The sequence below is a fragment of the Danio aesculapii genome, chromosome 8 (assembly GCF_903798145.1).
Source record: "Danio aesculapii chromosome 8, fDanAes4.1, whole genome shotgun sequence".
NCBI classification, from domain to species: domain Eukaryota; kingdom Metazoa; phylum Chordata; class Actinopteri; order Cypriniformes; family Danionidae; genus Danio; species Danio aesculapii.
In genome coordinates this window covers 13448180-13466703 of record NC_079442.1, presented here as the reverse complement: position 1 = coordinate 13466703, position 18524 = coordinate 13448180, and positions in this window count along the sequence as shown.

Below are 18524 nucleotides of genomic sequence, written 5' to 3'. Positions count from 1 at the left end.
TCACCTCTCTCTGCAGGACATGTACCCCAGAAACACAAAAATCATCAAGGACTTTAATCACTCTGCTAACTGAATATTCATCCTGTTGACTGTCTAATGGTCAAAGCTTAGTGACTTAAATAAATAATACACCCAAAAATTAAAAATGTACTCACTGTTTACTTGCCCTCAAGGGGTTCCAAGCCTTTATGAGTTTCTTTTATCTGCTGAACACAAAAGAAGTCATTTTGAAGAAAGCTGAAAATCTGTAAGCATTGACATTCATAGTAGGAAAAACAAATATCCTTCTGCCTTTCCCTTCCTCTTGGCCCTTGAAACAGAGTGCACTCACACTATGCTATCCAAACTGTGCCCAGGCCTGTCCCCATTTCGTTTTACAAATGTGAGTGCTCCGAATTGGGCCCAGGCGGGGTTCAGTTGGTCAGCCCTGGCCCGATTGGAAGAGGTGTGCCAGAGCACGGTTCAGTTGGGTTTTGGCGAGATACGTTTACAGTGTGAGTGCAAAGCGCGCCTTCGCCCGAAAGATGTGACGTAAATTTTTAAGGGACTGTTCATATGGATTTATTAACCAATTTTAGATTTTAATAAACATAATCTGTCGTAATTTATTAAAGACACAACCACCCAGTGTGAGTGCATGCCGTCGTGGGAGAGGGGACAATCGTGCTTCGGCACGGTTCAAGCAACTGTACCTAGTGTGAGTACGCCATAACAAATAAGACACCACTATATACCTAGACACACCATCAATATGGCGTCACTAGCTCATCTGTCATGTGAGTTATTGTCTGTAGTCATTATAGAAGGTACAAGCAAAGTAGTGTTTAACAGATTTTTTTCCCCTTAAAGTTTCTTTATGCTTTATTTGGGCTTCAGAAAACCCTGATCGTGTTCAGCTCGTAGAAGATTTCCTCAGACATCCCTGTTGCATTCAGAACATACAACTGGTGGATCATGTTGCATTAAGTAGAAAACTGTACTGTTTATTTACACATTCTTAGATGTAACCATGAGAAAACAACATTAACGTTATACCAGATATGCTGTAAAAATCTAATTCTCTGCCACTAGACTTTTCTGACAGTATTGAATTTAGTTAATCGAATTGAATTTATTGAGATCAAGGGGTTTCCCAATAAGACTAATTAAAACAGATTACAACACATCAAAATTAGCAAACAACTACAACAAGAAAATTATATAAATAAGGGGGAGTATCATAATAAATAAATTTAACAAGAAACAGATACCAGTGAAACTGTCCACAGGATTTAGGTTAAAGCAAGTCAAGAGATTCATATTATACACAATGAAGAGTTCTGTAAGGTTTGCCAATGATGGGTGCTGGAAGGGTATCTGCTGCATAAAACATATGCTGGAAAGAACAGCAAGACCTGCTGGCTACTACCACAATCAAGCTGGCATCACCCACATTGTTGTTACTGTCAGATCCTCCAGAGCCGCCAAATTCTCTGTCACTGTCAGATTTTCCAGTGCTGCCAGATTCCTCTGAATCCTCCGAATGGTGGGTTCAAGATTCCTCTGAATCCCCTTAATGGCGGGTACCAGATCCCTCTGAATCCCCTGAATGGTGGGAGCCAAATTCTCCTGAAACCCACGAATGACCAGAGCCACCACCTGAGTCCAACAAATGGCTGGAGCTGCCACCTGAGCCCCACGAATGGCCAGAGCCACCACCTGAGTCCGACAAATGGCTGCCAGAGCCATGTGACTTCCCATGGTCGTCAGAGCCATGTGACTATTCAGTTCCACCAGAGCCATATGACCCACCAGTGCCTCATAATCTTAAGCCTCCTGATCCACTGGAGTCGTATGAACCACCAGTGCTAAACCACCAATTCTAAACCAAAGCCTATAGACCCTCCGGAGAACTACACACATACCACTTTAATGAACTACAACTCCCATTGTGTACCTCATACACACCATTACCTGTTTTCTCCCTGATTACACACACACAGCTGAGGGCTGGGTCTGGGTCTTGTACACTGTAAGTGAGCGAACAACGTGTTACCTTGTCTTGCCTTGCCATGTTTTTTACCTTTGTTTTTTTTTACTGTTATCATCAATTTGCCGCTTGTCTTGACCATTTGCCTGTACTATAGTTAATATTTGTTAAATACTGTAATATAATTTTTGTTAAAAAAAAGTTATACATTTATTTGTTATAAAACAGATGCTTGTTTGTACTAAAAATCGTTACCGATGGCAATTTTTACCATTCCCTTGCTGGGGCAGCCATGTTGCCACTTTAGCTGGTGTATTCAGGCAAATTTCTCTAACCTATTCGTTTGTTGTGTGGTCAAATTTTTGTTTTAAGGGATATCTGCACTATCTGCTACTCCACCTACGGCTCCAACTAAAAGATAATCAGGATACCCCTACGCTGGACCTCAAGCTTTCCTCACAATGTGCAATTTCAGCTATGATTGGGATGTCTCAAACAAATTTGGGAAATCCTAAAGGATTTCTGTAATCCTAGGCTAAAATCTGGGGTTATTTGATAGTTGTTTTGACGTGTTCACCAACAGCCGTTTAATAGCCATTGGGATCAGATTTTAACTCTGATGTAGTTCTGGCATTGTTAGAAAATTTCAAACACTTTCCTGCACTGCAGTGTGACTTTAGCTTCAACGAGCATCTAGGGTCTGATGATGCAGGAAAATGAATGTGGATGGATGACGTCAAACTCTGGGTGAGATTTTTTTCCCTGTTTTGTACATCCTAATTTTCATTCAGTCTGACAACTGAGATCTTACAATGTGACATGAAACTCATATTTGGGGAGTCTGACAAGCTACAATCATTTAAGATTGTTAAAAATTGCAGTTAGTGTAAGCCAGGCTTTAAAATGACAGGAGCTTTTCTCAGCCCACTAAACAACTAAACTCAGTCTGCTAACACCTGCAGGACTTCACTAAATACTTCTCAGTACTCTCAATATAGTTGACATTGTCACAGCACGTTTTTTCTTTTGGAGCTATGTCTTTTGTTTGCTGTATAACAACCTGTACTATTGTGGGCCTACATACCTCTGCAAATTCCCGTTGTGCATTCCTGTTCATTTAAATGCATCATTTTAGCTGGCAGCTAGCTCTCGCTCACTGAAGCTAAGCAGGGCTGCGCCTGGTCAGTACCTGGATGGGAGACCACATGGGAAAGCCAGGTTGCTGTCGTTAGTGAGACCAGCAGGGGGTGCCCAACCTGTGGTCTGTGTGGGTCCTAATGTCCCTGTATAGTGACGGGGACTCTATATTGCTCAGTGAGTGCCGTCTTTTGGATGAGACATGAAACTGAGGTCCTGACTCTCTGGTTGTTAAAAATCCAGGGATGTCCTTCAAAAAAATATGGCTGCCATTGCATCATCCAGGTGGATGCCACACACTGGTGGTGGATGAGGAGATTTCCCGCAATGTGTGAAGCGCTTTGAGTGTCTATATAAATGTAAGGAATTATTTTTATTATTATTAAATATTTATTTATTTATTATAAGTTTATTGTCTACTGCTCTGTACTTCCAAGGTTCCTTTAATTTTCCAAATCTGATGATGATGTCACATTGTGTCTAATGAAATACCTTCATCTATGTAGCATATATTTATCTTTTACTGTAATGATGATGAGTGAAATTTGCTGTCAGTGGTGATTTTGTCTGTAGATGTAATTTTTTGACCAATATTTTCTACTTTTGATGTAGTTTCTGCTGAGAAATTAATATTGTAGTTATTCACAAGCAGCACATGTCATAACAACAGAGGTGGATCAGGTGAACAATTATTTGTGAAATGAATACATATCCCACTATACCTCTCACCAAGCAGCAAAAGAGGTGCCAGAGGAATTAACCCCAAACAGTAATTCAACACCTAGGTAAAGTTAGACCTCTGGTTGCTATGGCAACAGAAAATAAATCACAATAAGACAGGCTTACAATCCACAGGAATGGAGAGTTCATTCTAAATTAATATTGAAACAGTCAAATGCACCATTTTTAACCCAGTTCATTCTAGTTCTATAACCTTTATATGTGGGCACTAAACCGTTATGTCATTGTTTTGTTTTATATCGTTTTTGCAACTGATTCAGGTTCTTCATGAAATTTATCTGGGGATGCTGAGCTAAAGTCAACACAGGCTCATTCTGAAAATGTAGCCCTATATACATTTCTGGAGATTGCAAATTATGTAGTGTATGGCTGGATTTCATCTTTAAAAGGAACGCAATGGGGCGGTATGATGCCGTTGCTTTTCACGCTTACCAGCTGACCGCTTACCTACATATGGACGGCTTTCCCGTTGTTACCAGTTTGTCCAGTTAGCTCGACATGTACGTCGACGCACTTGAGATGCAAAGAGGAGTTGACCACACTTACGGGATTCAAGCACAGTTCCAGAAAGCAGGTAAGACAAAAACAGAATACGAAAAATAAAATAAACAAGTAAATAACAGATTAACAATGTGGTAAAAAGTGGTAAAAATCAGACAAGGGCTTTTCTTTTTATGGATTTCTTTTTAAAGTGTCGGTTGTGTTTAGGGAAGTGGGTGGGCAGGTCAGTCAATGCTTTTATAACACTATTGGTTGGGTTTAGGGAAGAAGGAGAGTGGGTCAGTCGATGAGTCATTCAGTCAGTTAGTCAACAGAGGACTTATGCCAGAACAGCAGGCGTGAATGGCACATGCGCGAGAAATTTGAGATTTTAAAAAAGCATACACAGCAGCCTCTGGTGGATTTGTGAAAACAAAAACTGCAAAGAAACGTGCCTCCAAGGATGTATTTCGCGCTCTCAAGAAATGTACATAGCGGTACATTTTTACAATGAGCCTGGGTTGACTAAAGTTTTCAATAGAGCTTAGCTTTGTCCTTCAAAAAACCTGCATCTACGTGGTTTTCTCTCCTCAACCAACTTCAGCAAAGATCAACTGGAGCCTCAATGAACTGCATCAGAACTCACTTCAAAAATGAACAGGAAATGCCATTGCTGGACAGCCAAGTATATCTAAGTCTCAATAATTAATACATATTATCAACCATCAACCACTTTTTACACCTGTTTAAATTAAAGGGTTAGTTCACCCAAAAATGAAAATTATGTTATTAATTATTTATGATGATGATGAAAGCCTTTATTTGTCACAAACAATGTTACATGCAGTGAAAATTGAACCCCTTCACCCATAATCAAACATTTTAAGGGAATACAGGTCAGGCGAGAGGTAGCATAGAAGAGTAAATAAGAGTTAAGGGGGGGGGGCGAAGCCCCAGCAACAGGCACATAAACACATAGCTATAGACATAGCAACAGGGGATGTAGAGATAGTCTGATAGGCAACAGCTTGTGACCAGTGCATCTTGACTTACCTGTTTGTGTTGTCATTGTGTGTTGTGGAGCATGTGAGTTTGTTTTGACAGGGTTTGTTTCTCTCTTTTGTTTTTGCTTTATCCATGACAATCCTTTTGAGAATTTTTGGTTGATTTTGAAAGGAATAAATTTGTGTTCACCTGCACATTGAATCTGTGATCTTTTATCCTGACAAAACAGACTAATCGACCAATGTGGATTCAGCAGGTGCAGAGCACGTGAGGAAAGCAGTGGCACAGCAGGGCATTCTCTTTGGCCAGCATAATACCCAATTAACAGCTTGTTGCCTTTGAACTATAAGGTTCTATCAGCTTTCTAAATGATTTTGAAATATTGAGCTTCAAGGTTTTTGCATTCCATATAGCAAACAATGTGTGTGTGTGTGTGTGTGTGTGTGTGTGTGTGTGTGTGTGTGTGTGTGTGTGTGTGTGTGTGTGTAAAAGTTCTCTTTCATACATTAACATGACAGAGACCCTAAATGTACTCTAAATATAAATTATCAAAATTCTCTTAAATTTGCAAATTGGGGTAAAAAGAAAACAAGGGCAAATGCAGATAGAACCTTCTAATTCTAAACAGTCATTTTCCACTAGGAATTATAAGCTTCTGTCGGGCAGATCATTAATTAAAGCCTTATTTTTCAAGAAATACAATCAGTCTCCTTATTAATTTCATTTGAAAAATTTAATTTGGTATTGTAACAATATGTTGATGCTTGAGAAGGTTACATTTTTTGCAATGTACATTGCATTTATTTAATGTTTTAGGATGAATATTTATTCTTGTTCAAATTAAGCATACAAGTCTGTGCTATATATATTATACTATAAATAAATATTTGTCCAGTGCAGATGTTAATTTTATGTATTTAATATGACAATTATTGAATATATGCTTTATGTGAATTATATTTATTGAATTATATGCCTCATGAATTAAATTCAAGGGGCATATAAGCTGCAAGGCTAAATATCAAATTTAAAGACTTTAAATGAAAACAGACAATGAGCAAATGAGTTGTTTAACAGTGTTTAATAAACACTGAAAAATGTTTCACTGACTATATCAATATTTAACATGTAATATATTACTCTTTAAACAACTATTTCTTTTTCAAGAATGTAATATTTAACATTTCATCTAAATGTCAAAAAATGCTTCTAAATCATCACATTTACACACATCTTTTCAGTTTTAGGTTTCTTCTCAATTTTGTGTGCATTTTGCAGCATTATTTAGCCAACCCTGATTTTGTGTTTCTTTCTGGTCTTTCCCATTGTCAATGGAGCAGTCCAGCGAAATGATAAAGAAAGCTGATTCTGATTGGTCCTCGTGCATGCATTCGAAATGCTGGTTGGCTCGCAAAAAAAACCCGTATAGGGCTAGTTTTTGACTTTGTAGATAAAACCTTTTTTGATTTTTAAATAACAACCCCTAAAATGTAAATACCTTATTAAAAACTATGTAAATAAGCTGTCATTTAAAAGGAATATGTGAATAACTCAATTTTGACAAAAATGTCAGATAAAAGCTGCCTTTTGGATGAATGTGATGTTTTATTTACAAACTTTTCTTTATTAACCATTAATTTTGTTAACTATTTTCAAGTATGTGTACATGTAGCTTGAACTCATATAACCCAGTTCCATAAAACATGTTCTGTTCTCTTTGTATGGCTTTGCTACATATCACTGCAGCTGTGGGACTCAGAACTAAAATATAAGCTAATAGGATATGGTTGCCAAGTAACATGGGAAGCAGAGAGCTCACCAATTGGTACGAGCTGCGCTCTGGGTGTGTGTCCATTTTTTTGGATGGCAAGTCAGAGTGCATTGTGCCTCTCTTATCCTTCTGAGGATATTTTTTGTTTGATTTTGAAGAGGATATATTTGTGTTCACCTGCAAACTTTATCTGTGATCTTTTATCCTGACACATTATCTTCACCCTAATGTTGTTTAAACTAGAAGTTCCAATTGGTACAGAAGTTGGTTTTTTGACAACCCTATGGACTTGTGTGGTGTTTAGATGTTATTAAGGGGTTGTGCTGACCAGTGAAAGGAACTCTTAATGCTTCAGCATACCAAGATATTTTGGACAAATCCATGCTCCAGACATTGTAGGAATAATTTAGGGATTGCCTCTTACTGTTTTAAAGGGGTGGTCCACTACGATCTCATATTTTAAACTTTAGTTCATGTGTAATGAAGCTAACGGGCGTGGCCAGAGGTACTGCAATGTTACAGCAGAGAGAGCTAAAATGCCGTTCAAACGCTGCTATTTCCACAGAGCTTCTTCTGTTTCCATATTTAGGCGTTCAAAGGGACAACACAAAGACAGAAGTGCTTACAGTTCAATATTAATTATGTTCCAGAGAATTATAAAATACATAGAGAGCATGATTTGACAAAACACAGCTTCCAAAATCAACCTGTAAGTGTTTTTATTTGTTAAAATTGATCATGACATGTACAGTGTCTAGCGTTAACGGTATGCTGTAGCAAAGATTTAAACTATGGGAAATGCTGTTTGGCACCGCTAACGATTTATATACAAATTCATATTTATCAGTCAAACCGCTGTAAACACACACACACACACACTCTTCAACAGTGCGTGTGTGTCTCTCTATAGGCAGCTTATTCTGCGTTCTACATCTCAGATAATGAACTCGCAAAAGATATGTAAACGATACATATTACTTACACATGCTTATTCCGAATATATGTGAAAGACGTGTAACACGTTGAGTTAAAAAAATACAGGAGACTTGCTCTTTATTCTTCTGTCAGCAGTGTCACTGTATATAACAGAGAAATAACTTAATCCGAGCATCAGAGAAAAATAAAAGTCACTCCCACGCACATGTGCTTCTCGTGTTACGCGTCAACAGACAATTCACACACACATACATACACACAGACACACACAATAGCGATCTCTCTTAAAGGAGCCGCACCCCATTTTCACTCACACACTTGTCAGATTTTATTGCATAAAGCAGGCATGAGGTTGACTGACTGTTTACACAGTACAAAAGCGCATGCTTGTATGGGCGTGACGTGAGCCAATACGCGAATCACAGCACATTATGATAGATGACCAATCAGAGCCTCTTGAGGGCGGGCCTTTCAGAGGAACTAGGAAATAAGACAGTTTTTTTCATTGTAGCCAAGTAGCTGTACATAATCAAAGTAAGATTTTCGGAAAAAAAACATGATTTCCTTCAAGTGAAACATAAGCACACATTGCTTTGCATCTTATAAACACAACCAAGCCTTAAAGAGCCCATATTATGGGTTTTTGAAAATGCCCTTCCATGTAGTGTGTAACACAGCTCTAAGTGAAGTGAAATATCCAGCTAAGGCTTAAATCTGTAAGTGTACAGTGTTTAAAATTATTGATTCATCTATAAAAGAGTCGACTCATAGTGCTTCAAACGAGTCGTCTTGATAACGAGTCATTAGGTGTTTCGCGATGACGCAGCCACGAAACACAAGCCTCGCCAGTAGTTACGCGCGCAAACCAGGGAGATTTGAAACCTGCGGCCCCGCCCACTAACACAGAAAAACACTAGACACACACACACAGACGCCGCCGGTCGAATGAAGTCACGCTGTGCTCAGATGGATAATATTGACAGTCTCTACCCAAAGATGAGTTGTGAACTGTGAAGAGTCAGTGGTTGAGGTTTATTCACTAGTGTAAGTAAGTGCGATTAAAATTGTTGCCTCGTTTACTCTAGCTTGCAAATTATGTATTTATTGTGTTTTGTTACTTGTTAACCTGGTACAGTACACGCGGTTACTCTTTATATTCTCTTATCGCATGTAAGCCACGTTAAAAACGCGACGCGTGCCGATTTGTTTACAGATTTAACGTTAAATGCTTTTGTGAGCTCGCGTTCCACTGCCGTTTGTCGTTGCTATGGCCATCGTAAGCTAGGAGACAGGAGACTCATGTCGATCTCCCTAGTTCTGAGGAGGAACGTGATGTGTTTGTGTTTGTGTGAGAAAGAGAGAAAAAGAGCAGGTCGAGTGTGTGACGCCTAGAGACAGGAGACTCGCGTCGCTCTCCCTAGTTCTTCTGAGGAGCGTTGTGTGTGTGTGTGTGTGTGTGTGTGAGAGAGAGAGAGAGAGAGAGAGAGAGAGAGAGAGCAGGTAAAGTGGCTAGGAGACTCACGTCGATCTCCCCAGTTCTTCTGAGGAGGGTTGTGTGTGTGAAAAAAGCCTTACACTATGAAGCGTGTGTGCACTGTGACTACTTTTATATAGTTGATTACCAGCTGGGCATTTCACTCTGTCTCGTGCTGAAGCCTGTCACTGTTGACCAATCGCAGCAGGCTGTCATCGGTCCAATCAGCGCAGATTAGCTTCGCGCTGAGGAGGGGGTTGGGAACAAATGAATCGCTGAACGATTCATATGGGAGTCGCTGGGATAATTAGGTAAAAATAAATGCAGATTATAAGACCATCAAAGTGTTTTTTGACCTTGCATGCATATTAGACTGTTGTTGGAGACCCTTACAACCTACATATGACCCTATTTCATGTATAATATGGGCTCTTTAAAATTACATTCTGGACCATCCCTTTAACATGACTGTGAATCAGTGCACAAAGCAATGTCTTTGTGCAAATATACATATTCATATGGGATCATCAACAGATTGGATTTTAAATGCACAACATGCAGGCAAAGAACTGCCTGCAAAAATCCTTTACAATCATTTATTACATGGCTGTCTGGAATGCTTCAGTATGATTGGTTAATAGCAAAATTACAAATAATGTTATTATAAAATAACAACCACTGAATAACACAGGATCAAATCATTGTGACCATCACTGTTACGTTCACAGCTTGTCTATTTATGCCACTGCTTTTACTGTTTGGTGCCATCTTGTGAATAATACGTAGGTTAGTGAAGGAGGAAACCCACACGAACATCGGGAGAACATGCGAACTCCACACAGAAACGTCAACTGATCCAGCCGGGACTCGAACCAGCAATCTTCATGCTGTGAGGCGACAATGCTAACCACAATTAAACAACATTTAATTAAAGAATGAATAAATTATTACAGTTTACAACATTTTGTGTCTAATTCTTACGTTTTGTGGCAAGTAGCTGTAATAAATAGGATAAAATACATCCAGGAGATTGTTTTTTGCTGTATAAAAGGCAAGCTGTTCATTATCCTACTCATTCCATGGTCATTTGCTAAGTTATAGACAAGTTGAAACTAGTTTTGCTATTTTCAGTGTGTGTGTTTGTGTGTGAGAGAGAGATAGTAAAAATTATTATTGTCAGTAAACTCCACTGTTTGACTGGCAACTTCATTGTATGGGATACAGTATCAACACCTCAGTATATGCCCTTTTACTCATAGACTACTCTCATGCATAAAATAAAATACTAAACTAGGACACAGTGCCACCTAATGGTTAAAGCTTATAAGTTAAATTGTAAATTATAAGTTAAAGTGTATGGCATTACGTTTTACTTTATACTTCCCTTTCCTCTCATTTCCTTGATAATGCTTATTGTATTGAATATGACTGAGCTACTGCTTTTCTAGCTGCTTTGTTTTTCTTATCTTTTCTTTCAGTCTTCTGAAACAATCAGGAGCTTGACACACTTGACAGGCAGCCAATAATAATTACAAGAGCTGAAAGAGAGGCTTTGAAGGGGGAAATAACAAGAATGAGGACACAAGAGACAGTACACAGTAGAAGAACAAGCAGAAAAACATTGCAAAAACGCTTTTCCTAGAGTATTTGTCTTATTTATAGTTCATATATATATATATAAGGTAAGGTAAGTAAAATATAAGGTAAGTAAAATAATCTTGTTTTTGCTTTGAAATAAGATTATTTTACTTGCCCTATTGGCAGATAATTTAGCTTGTTTTAAAGTGCGCTTATAATGAAAATCAACTTTTGTCATATTAGAGGGATATAAACACAACAAGTCTTTTTTTATTTGCTGATTTAAAAATAGTACTCAAACCCCTGTGATTTTTAGGCCCACCGCAACGTGACGTAGGGTTGCAGTTTTCCCAGCCCACCGAATTGATTGACAGGTGCCATGTCTCCATAATAACATGTATACACGTGTCCACAGAATATTGTTTTGCAAAGAACCGGGATTACAACATATGTTGCAACTTTCTGAGATCAGCAGCACCTCAATAAATAATTAGAGAAATTTAAAAAGCCCCTATTATGCATTAAAAGCAGGCTGATATGCATGCAAGGTCAAAAAACACTATCATTCTCTTATAATATGCATTTAATTTTACCTAGTTATCCCAACGACTCCCATATGATTTTGTTCAGCGATTAATTTGTTCCCAAACTCCTCCTTAGCGCGATGCTAATCTGTGCTGATTGGTCCGATCCTTTTGCGATTATTCGACTGTGTTCAGCGCGAGACAGAGGGAATGCCCACCATGGCTTATCAGCATTGTTGAAGTAGTCAGAGTGCAGAGTATATGTGTGAGCCAAATGCAGGAGTGCATTAAAGCAATGTAGTTTAACACCAGCTCATTGCTCTATTCTTAACCAAAGTAAAAAAAGGGAGTCTGAGGCCCCTTACCTAAGCCTCTAACTGTGTACTGTAAAGTTCCTGTTAAGCTCTAACAAAGTCCCTTACATCAATAATCTTTTCTGATCCTTCCTTTAACAAACGGCCGACGAATCCCCTGCTGTAAGCATGTAGATTGCTGAAGCACTCATCAGAAAATTGACGGGAACACAGCGCAAGGCTGGAGCTATAATGCTGAGGTATTTAAAAAATATATATAATTCAACCACTGACTCTTCACAGCCTCGTACTGCAAACGGCATTCGTGTAAAACTCATAATTTCAGAAAGGCTGGAATAGACTCAACCGCAAATACACCAAACAAACTTACTTGGTATTTTTGACTCGTGAGCTTATTTCAGTTTTATCCGTGTCTGTTTCTATTACTGACGGCTGTTTATCTGAGCAGCTCATTTGGATTTAAAACCACAGGCTACAAAATAGCTACATTGTGATGAGACACCAAAAGGGGCAGATTCTACATTATATAATACATAATCTGATGGGTATTTTGAGCTGAAACTTTATAGACACAATCTGGAAACACCAAAGTCTTATCTTACATCTTTGTAAAAGGGGTCAAATAGGAGCCCTTTAAGGAAACTTATGACTTATTATTTCTTAAAACAAAACAATATGTTTTTCTAGAAAAGTGTTTTGACATATTTAGAAACAAGACAATACCTTTGAGTAAGAAAATCTTTTTTGCAGTGAAAATAACCATTTTTACCATAAGCCACCCAAATGTCATTAAACTACCATTCTGTATAGAGTGGAGAACACACACATTCCTAAGATTCTTCTCTATCACGTTTCAAATTTTCAGAAAACACAGCATAGCTGGAACTAATCTGGGACAACTAAGGGAAAGGGCTTGTTCACTTCCTGAAGTCTCCAAAACATACACACACCCACACACACACTGATCCTTTCAGATCAACTTTACCTTCCTGTAACAACTAAAAAACATTTGGGAAGCTCACTAACCTTTTGTCTTATGTAATACATTTACAATTTGCCATTACATTATTAATAAATGAAATAACATCTTTGTTAACATCACACTGTAAAAACATCTTGCTCCCTTAAATATTTCAGTTGAATGAAATTAACTTTTCTAGTCATCTCAACTTATAATACATCAATCAAACTGACTAAAAATATTAGGTTAAACTTTGTGTAACTTAAAAAATGAGTTTAAATCTGATTAACTTATTAAAATGAGTTAAAGCCACATAAAAATGTTTGTTTTCTTGACTTTTTTTATTATTAATTTTTTTGCAATGTTTGTTTTCCACATTCCTCAAACATGATTTTTGTATGGAATAGTCAAGAGTTCCACTTTAAAAGGCAGAAAGATATGATGAATGGACATTATACTGTAACAAATGCATGAATAATTGTTTATGTGCAGAGCTCATGTGCAGAGTTACTGATTATAAATGACATGACAAAATCTGTAGTCACTAATATAATCTCTTAGATTGTGCATTTATGGTAATATACATTAAATATTTAGGCTTAAAATATCTTAATTTTACATGTGAAAATTCACATAGCAAATTGCAAATCAGAAAGTCATAATTGTATTACATTTTAGCAAGGGAGACCAGGGAGTGTTAAACAAGGTTAAAGGGGACATATTTAGCAAAAATCACTTTTATAAAATGTTTAAACACAGTTGTGTGGCAACAGTCTATGAATATAGCCAGCTTCTAATGGTAAAACTTTATTAATTTCAATTTTTATTATCACACATGATAAAACAGCCTGCAGAAACACTTTGATTGACATTCTCCCTTCAATAAGTGTCATCAGAGGGGGAAAGCCCCGCCCATTACTGACGATTTCTCCCTCATTAGCATAGGAGGCTAGTCTTGTTTTTAAATCTGTCACTATAATGACAAGTAGGCATTTGTAGCTCCGCCCTCTTTCGCTGGGAGCAAAATCTCAGTTGAATTTAAAGCGACAGACAGCCGAAGTGGCACAATTAGGATCAAAGCCTAAAAGGGGCAGATTCCAAGACATATCTGCTTGTTAAGTGTGATGTCACGCAAAGCGGCTTCCAGGTCCAAGCGCTCTATCACTCTAACTGTATGGGTAGACTCAACAAATGGTAATAATAAACGTTTACAAAGCAATATAATACTTCAGAAAATCATAATCGAGAGAGTCAGAATTATTAACCCCCCTGAATCATTCGCCCCTTGTTAATTTTTTTTCCCCAATTTCTGTTTAATGGAGAGAAGATTTTTTTCAACACATTTCTAAACATAATAGTTTTAATAAGTCATTTCTAATGACTGATTTATTTTATCTTTGCCATGATGACATTACATAAAATTTGACTAGATATTTTGCAGGACACTTCTATACAGCTTAAAGTGACATTTAAAGGCTTAACTAGGTTAAATATTTTAACTAGGCAGGTTAGGGTAATTAGGCAAGTCATTGTATAACGATGGTTTGTTATGTAGACTATCGAAAAAAATATATAGCTTAGAGGGGCTAATAATTTTGACCTTTAAATGGTTTTAAGAAAATTAAGAACTGCTTTTATTCTAGACGAAATAAGACTAACAAACAAGACTTTCTCCGAAAGAAAAAAATATTATCAGACATACTTTGAAAACGTCCTTTCTCTGTTAAACATAATTTGGGAAATATTTTATTAGGAAAAAAAATTCAAAGGGGGGCTAATTATTCTGACTTCAACTGTAGATATATGTACACCTTGATTTTATATCAAATTCACTTGATGATGAATGTGTAATATGACTAAAATAAGGGTCATAAACGAATATTTTCTCAATTCAAATGATGATTGAACCCAGAAACAGCATTTGATACGTCATGACTTAACAAGATAAAAATCAATTTGTAGGGTATTTTGAGCTAAACATTTACGTATACACTCTAGGGACATCAGAAATTTATTTTACATCTTGTAAAAAGGGCCGTAACTGGTCTCCTTTACATTGCCCTTTTGACCAGTCAGAAACAACATTTTCATCAATATCATACACGCATGATCTGACTATTGAATTACTATTTAGATTACTTTTGTGCTAACTCTTATTTGATATATTAACTTGTTTAAAATACTAACACTAATATAAGATAATGTTACTGTTTACTATTTAGAAACTCTAAGTAAAACAAAATAACAATTTTCTATTGTAAAAAAATAAAGAGTAAATTTACAGTTGTGGGTAATCCTTATTGTCCTTCCTTTTGGACAGTAAGGGCGGCAAAGTGGCTCAGTGGTTAGCACTGTCACCTCACAGCAAGAAGGTTCGCTGGTTCGAGTACCGACTGGGTCAGTTGGCATATCTGTGTAGAGTTTGTATGTTTTCTCTGTGTTGGCGTGGGTTTCCTCTGGGTGCTCTGGTTTCCCCCACAGTCCAAAGACATACAGTATAGGCGAATTAAATAAACTAAATTAGCCGTAGTGTATTAGTGTGTGTGAATGAGTGTGTATGGTTGTTTCCCAGTTATGTGTTGTGGCTGGAAGGGCATCCGCTGCGTAAAAACATGTGCCAGAATAGTTAGCGGTTTATTCCGCTGTGGTGACCCCTGAAATAGAGGGGGCACTCACACTATGCTATCCGAACCGTGCCCAGGCGCGTTTCCCGGTTCGTTTCAGAAGTGTGAGTGCTCTGAATTTTGCTCAGGCACAGTTCAGTTGGCCGGCCCTAGCCCGGTTGGAAGAGGTGTGCCAGAGCGCGGGACACTTGTAGTGTGAGTGCAAAGCACGCTTGTGCCTGAAACTGAAGACTCGACGTCATTTTTAAGGGACTGTTTCATATGAATTTAGTAATCATTCTTACTGTTCAATGAACGCAAACTGTCGTAGTTTATTAAAGATGCAAACCCCTCACTTCACGTCAGCTGCACCTTCAGCAAACCTCCTAATACCAGCAGTACGAGGACTTTCATGATAAGGCTGATCTGTTCTGCAAAATATCTGACTGCGTCACTGCAAGGCACAGCAAGTTTATTTATATAGCACATTTCATACACAGTGGCAATTCAAAGTGCTTTACATAAACAGGAATAAAAGAAACAAGTATAAGAAAAATAAAAAATAAAAATTATTAAAAACATTAAATGTGTTAAAACAGGTTATAAAACAATGAAAAAGAAGAGAAGAACATATTAGTGCGATCTGTCGGACGTAGCCCAGTGCTCATTCAGTAAAGGCATAGCTAAACAGATGTGTTTTCAATCTTGATCTGAATGTTCCTAATGTTGGAGCACATCTGATCATTTCTGGAAGCTGATTCCAGCAGCGGCGGGCGTAGTTGCTGAAGGCCGATTCATCCTGCTTTGACAGAACTCTTGGAATTTCTAGTTTATATGATGATGGTTTGTATTCAGTCAGTATGCCTGTAATGTTTTGAGGTCCTAGGCCATTTAGTGATTTATAGACAAGTAGTAATACTTTAAAATCTATTCTGAATGTAACTAGGAGCCAGTGTAAAGACCTGAGGACAGGTGTGATGTGCTCTGATTTCCTGATTCTGGTCAGAATTCTGGCCGCAGCGTTCTGGATGAGCTGCAACTGTCTGACTGTCTTTTTGGGAAGGCCCGTAAGGAGGCCGTTAATGTAATCCACCCTGCTGCTGATAAAAGCATGAACAAAGCATGAACTTAGTTTCTCTAAGTCTTCACTGGAAACAAAGCATCTGATTCTTACAAGGTTTTTAAGATGATAGTATGCTGATTTACTAACTACTTTGACATGACTATTGAAACTCAGATCTGACTCCAGAGTCACACCAAGATTCTTGACCTTATTTTTTGTTGTTTGACCCTTAGTGCCAAGGTACGTATTCACCCTGAGAACCTTATCTCTGTTCTCAAATGCAATAACTTTGCAAAAACTTTGCAAAATTTCTCTTTGTTTAACTAAAGAGAGTTTTGGCACATCCAATTGTTAATTTGTCAATGGGCCTTTAGTCATTAGGCAGTAAGGCTAGGTAGATCTGAGTGTCATCAGCATACAGTAGTTGTAGTAGGAGATTTGATTCTTTCTCATGGTTTGGCTCAGAGGAAGCATATAAAGATTGAACAGGTGAGGTGCCAGATTCGAGCCTTGTGGGACTCCACATGTCATGGGTGTCCACCTTGACCTATGGTTACTACTGACATAGTAACCCTCCCTTCAAGGTAAGATCTGAACCATTTGAGGACCGTCCCAGACAGCCCAACCCAGTTTTCCAGCCTATCCAGAAGTATGCTGTGATCGACAGTGTCAAATGCAGCACTGAGATCGAGCAGTACCAGCACTGTTAGTATGCCTGAATCTGTATTTAGGCGTATATCATTGATTATCTTTATAAGAGCGCGCTCTGTACTATGATGTAGTCTGAAACCATATTGAAAATTGTCTAAACACCCATTGAAGCTTAAGAACTTGTTTACCTGGTTGAAAACTTTTTCACTGCATATCAAACCACTAAAATAATATAACTAAAGAAATCTTCACTGTGCTGTGCGAGAGCGCTACTCTTCCTGTTAAACTGAACAGCGCATCATTGATTACGTAAACGTGCTCAGGCTCGAATGCAATGTGAGTGAAGGCTATCAGGGGAGAAGGGAGGAGGGACAATCATGCTTCAGCATGGGTCAAGGCAACTGCACCTAGTGAGAGTACGCCCAGAGACTAAGCCAAAGGAAAATGAATGAAAAGGGTTGGTGGATGAGTCTTCACATACATGTGTGAATTAAGCACTCACAGAGATGCAACTACAACAACTAAATGAAAAATGTTGATCATAATCAGTTTGCTTTCCAGTAATTTGTAAATAATAAAGCTTACAAGAAAAATTCATGTTGCATCACACCAAACAATTCTGAACCCATAATGATATACATATGCGCTCCACAGTGTAGAGCAGAGGACCCAGTTCCTGTGACAAATTCACTAAATGGTAAAAATTCATTTTGAATTTCACTGTACATAAATCACAGTATTTGAAAATAAAAATAAAAAGTAATACATGCAAATAAAAACTATGGCTCAAACATTTAGTTTTGAAATAATTGGTAACACTTTACTTGAAGTGGTGTTCATAATACTTTTATTAAACCTTTATAATCATGACTAGTGTTAGGGAGTAACTAGTTACATGTAACGGCGTTACGTAATTTAATTACAAAATAAAAGTAACAGTCATTTGTTACAGTTACTGAGAAAAAAATGAGTAATAAAATTACAGTTACTTATGAAAATGTTAAAGATTACAAATGGGGTTACATCTAAATATGTTGAATAATATTAATCTGTTGCTTTGCCTGTTTTTGATAAGCACGATGCATTTTGGTAAGGCCATTTATTAAAACGGTGCAATTCTGATGCTTTTGATTGTTTTTCAGGTTTTATTGTGACGCACCACGTCTACCAGTTACTACAATCAGTCTGAGAGCTGCAAGTAGTGATGTTGCTAGCTTAACTACATTTTTCAGTAGTAGCACTACTTTATAAATCAAAAAGCTTTTCAGTAGTGTATCTACTTTATTAGTGAAGTAGCGCAGTAGCGTCAACACAAGC